General features: G+C 37.5%; 1 protein-coding gene across 4 annotated transcripts in view; it reads left to right on the top strand.

Moving 5' to 3' along the window:
- The window catches only part of IL17RB (interleukin 17 receptor B), a 37,717-nt gene that overhangs the window by 908 nt on the left and 32,399 nt on the right, over nt 1–4,410 (top strand). For 3 of the 4 annotated variants that reach the window (XM_043550457.1, XM_043550456.1, XM_043550455.1), the window contains exon 2: nt 123–186. The gene's annotated coding sequence lies outside the window, so the exon portion shown is untranslated. Of the gene's footprint in view, nt 1–89; nt 187–4,410 lie in introns of those variants that run through there. The other variant, XM_043550454.1, reaches the window with a different exon arrangement.

The raw sequence follows: 4,410 nt of genomic DNA, 5'->3' as shown, positions 1-4,410 counted from the left end.
GTAACTTTACAGCCGGTAAAAGCCACCGCTTTTCTGATTACTGTCCCTCCTCACATCTCCCTGTTTACACACGGAAGAGTGTCCCGTAGTTTAACCCCAGTTTTGTCTTTTGCCCTTGCCAGCCTGTTGCTATTTCACTTTTCTGGCTGCAAAACGGCATAGAAATGCTGAATCGTAAAGTTTAAGGTAGGCAAAACTTTATACACGTCAGTCTGTGGTACTCACAAGGATCATTGTGGTGTCTAAGTGCCTCAGCTCTTTAATATGTTTAGCCTCAACATTCCTGTGAGGTAGGGAAATGCCATTATCTCCTTTTTACAGATAACCTCTCTGTGCCTCTGTTCCCTAAATCAGTGGTTTGGGGGTACACAGAGGCTTCCATCTGGTACATCAGCTCATCTAGATATTTGCCTAGTTTTACGACAGGCTCCATAAAAAGCACTAGTGAAATCAGTACAAACTAAAGTTTCATACAATGAGTTGTTTATACTGATCTATACACTGAATACTCTATTCCGATTGATTCATTTCATAATTATATGGTAAAAATGAGAAAGCAATATTTCAGTAATAGTGTGGTGTGACACTTTTGTATTTTATGTCTGATTTTGTAAGCAAGTAGCAAGTTAAATGAGGTGAAACTTAAGATACGCATGACAAATCAGACTCCTGAAAGAGGTACAGTAGTCTAGAAAGGTTGAGAACCACTGCCCTAAGTGACTTGTCCCTGGTCATCCAGCTAGTGTGTGGCAGAGCAGGGACTTGATGCTCACAAGTCCTAGGTTAGTGCTCTAATCGTTGAATCATCCATCTTCTCCACAACAAAGACATAGTACAATACAGCATATAGCACAATGGGGCCTTTAGATGCTACTGTAATACAGATAAATCATTTAAGTAAATCCCTCACCTCTATTATTTTTGGTGCATACTTCACCCTAGTACGAATTACTCTAGGGAAATGTTTAAAAAATGTCGTTCCATTACTAACACTGGTTTATCGCCGTTCCTATTAGCAACATTCGGAGCTCTAAGGCATCTATACGCTGGTGTTTTCTATTCAGTTTCGGTTTTCAGAGGAGTAGCCATGTTAATCTGTATCAGTAAAAACAACAAGGAGTCCTTGTGGCACTAACAAATTTATTTGGGCATAAGCTTTCGTGGGATATAAGTGGAGTGGGTTATATCCCACGAAAGCTTATGCCCAGATAAATTTGTTAGTCTCTAAGGTGCCACAAGGACTCCTCGTTGTTTATTCAGTTTCAGTTTTTCTATTCAGCTAAATAAAACAAGAAAGACCCATAGTGTAAACCTACTTTAAGGCATCCTAACTTGTTTTTACTCAAAAGTAGGGATGTTGGAAATTTGTAGAGAAATAATTATTAAAATGGTGGATGTCTGCTATTTTCTTTTAATGGAAAGTTTTCAGCAGTTTCCACCCTGTGAGTGATGGATGAAATTAATTAAAGAAATTTTTCAGAAAAAATATTTGACAGTAATATCAACTAAGCTGGGATAGGGAATGTTAGAAGCTTCATTGAATGGAGCATTCAGAAATGGTCTGGAAAGGACAATAGGAAAATGTACTTGGAAATTTCCCATTGAGTTCACTGCTGGGCAGGGGAGAGAATAGGATCATTCTGTAATTGTACCATTATTTTGCTGTTCACTGTGGGGTACCTCACATACTATGTGTTATTGTTTATTTAAATGTTTTACATGTTCTGCTTCAAGTTTATGGTTACTGGGCCAATACGTATTTGCAAATTCAGCTAGGATTTACATCTCAAATCTTTAGATATCACAAACTTCAAAGGACAGAACCTGTTTGTACAGACATAAGAATCTATTACACTTGACAATAAAAATGTTATAACTATATCTAATTTATTTTTCCTTTAGCTTTAACATCTATTCTAAATTGGCTATAGTATATAATATTTAAACCAGTACCTCTCATTGCAGGATAGGCATTGTGTCCACAGCTGCATTATGTTCTTTTCTGTTCTTGAAATGTAACAATACTCTGAGATATGTTTATAGACATCTGAAAAGATCAGTTCAGTGACAATACTAAAGTTAGTATTCCACAGTTTATCTGTAAAGTGTCATTATCTTTGGTACTGTATATTAAAAAGGAAGAGTCATAAATCCATCATATTTTTATATGAGTAAATATTGAAAAAAGGATGTGATTAAGACTTAGTTGATTTACGGCTTCTTCAGTAGCTTAATTTATTCTGTAATATAAAGTCATATTTGTGTATAATGGTTCATGCTTATTACCATAAATATAGAACATATCAGCCTTATTGCTGCAAAATAAATAATGCTCAAAAGACATGTAGGGAGATAATGTTTGTGTTTTTGTGTATTTATATATGTATGAGTAGGGTTGACAATGTAATCAACAGTCCCTGTCTACGCTGTATTCTGATAATTCAGAGGTCAAAAGAAGATCCTATCGTTTAAATGAATTGTAAACTGGGATATCTCGGAATTCATCTCTCTTTGAAATGTACTGTCAATGGTGGAGGAACAAGCAAATGGCCTTATGCTAATCCGTATAGCTAAGTACCGGTGATGGACCTCCTTCAAAGTCATCCTAATTAACTTTTGTTCCTGGAGGAAATCCCAACTTTTCAAACATGAAATTGTATAAAAGATCCTTGGGTCCTGATTCTGTCATCTCAGATCTGCTTAGACTTCATCAGGGGAAGTTTGAGTCACAAGACTGAGGACCCAGTTATGCTGGTATGTCCTGAATATGAGCTTTGGACATTGGACTATGATCTATGAACTGAATACTAAAGGAACTCTTTGCAACTACAAAGCTCACCATCTCTTCAATCAATCTGAACCCCAGTGAATTGAACTCATGTCTGTATGTATAATGATCTTTTAACCATACTCTCTTTTGTTTTTTAATAAATTTTAGTTTAGTTAGTAAGAATTGGCTGTAGCGTGTATTTGGGTAAGATCTGAAACATTCATTATTAGCCTGGGAGGTAATGTGTCATATCCTTTGGGGTTGGTAGAACCTGTTCTTTTATGTGATGAAATAAAGATTTGCAGAAATTTTCAACACGTTTGATGTGGGTACCTGGATGGAAGCCTGAGGCTGGATCACTCTAAGGTGAACTGTGTTGTTTGGACTTCTGAGTAACCAGTAAGGTAATAAAGAAGCTGTTTTATGCTGGCTTGGTGAATCTAAGTATTGGAATATTCACCATCTTTATGGGGATTGTCTACCCCATTCTTGGCAGTTCACCCTAATTGAGTGACCTCAGCTGGCTCCCCACTGGGACCCCGGTCACACTGAGTCGGTACATTGGGGATAATAAAAAATTCCCTATAGGGTTGTTGTAGAATAAATCCATTACCTATAATCTTTGTGAGGTGCTCAGATACCACTGTGATGGGCATATAAATACCAAGATAAAGTAAAAACACCTTGGCATTTTCCATAAAAATACTGGTTTGCCCTTGGTAAAAATGGACATCACTTACTGTTGTGTAGTGTACTGGATGTTGTTGTTTGTCACATGCCAAACCTCAAAGGTGGCTGCATTTCTCTGCTGTTGTATGTCAAGTACATAATTGATGAAGGATTTTAGGTTCCTTTATGATGAAAGGTGCACCTAAGTGTAAAATATTATAAGACTATAGACATTTAGAAACAGACTCTTAAATAAGATCTAAAGTTATATTTTAGTATATTAAATGTATAAGTTAAGGATAAATTCTGCTTTCCAACATCCATGTCCAACCTTATAGATTTCTGTGAATAACTGAGAGCAGATTTTGGGCCTTAAAGTTTTTCTTAAATACTTGTGATCACATCTGCATGTAAAAACAGGTGTGCCTGCCAATCTTTGTTCATTTTGAAGTATATATTAAAGCAAACAGCGGAATGGTGACATTTGCAATAGTACAGCTTCTGCCCTGCTATCTTTAGACACAGCTCTGGGAGAGAGTGGAATGAGGGAGGAGGTAAGGCCTGAGTGCTGAGGAGGGGCCAGCATAATAGTTTGGGTGTTGATATTTCTTAGCGGCTGGGTTGGATGAGTGCTGCTATTACTTCCCTGGCAAAGTATTGGTTTTCAGCTCAGATGGTTATATGTCTGAAGTTTTGGTTGTTCTTTATGGTAATGATACACCAGAAGACAGAGTTCCTGGAGCTACCACAGTATTAGGTGGCAAAATCCACCTGAACATGGAGTTTGAGGAAGAGAAACCTTATAATTTGTCTTTAGAATAGAATATCAGGGTTGGAAGAGACCTCAGGAGGTCATCTAGTCCAACCCCCTGCTCAAAGCAGGACCAATCCCCAACTAACATCCCAGCCAGGGCTTTGTCAAGCCTGACCTTAAAAACTTCTAAGGAAGGAGATTCCACCACCTCCCTAGG

The sequence above is a fragment of the Chelonia mydas genome, chromosome 7 (assembly GCF_015237465.2).
Source record: "Chelonia mydas isolate rCheMyd1 chromosome 7, rCheMyd1.pri.v2, whole genome shotgun sequence".
Taxonomy (NCBI): Eukaryota; Metazoa; Chordata; order Testudines; family Cheloniidae; genus Chelonia; species Chelonia mydas.
Note: the sequence above shows the minus strand (reverse complement) of the source record. Positions and strands in the feature narration are given on the sequence as shown.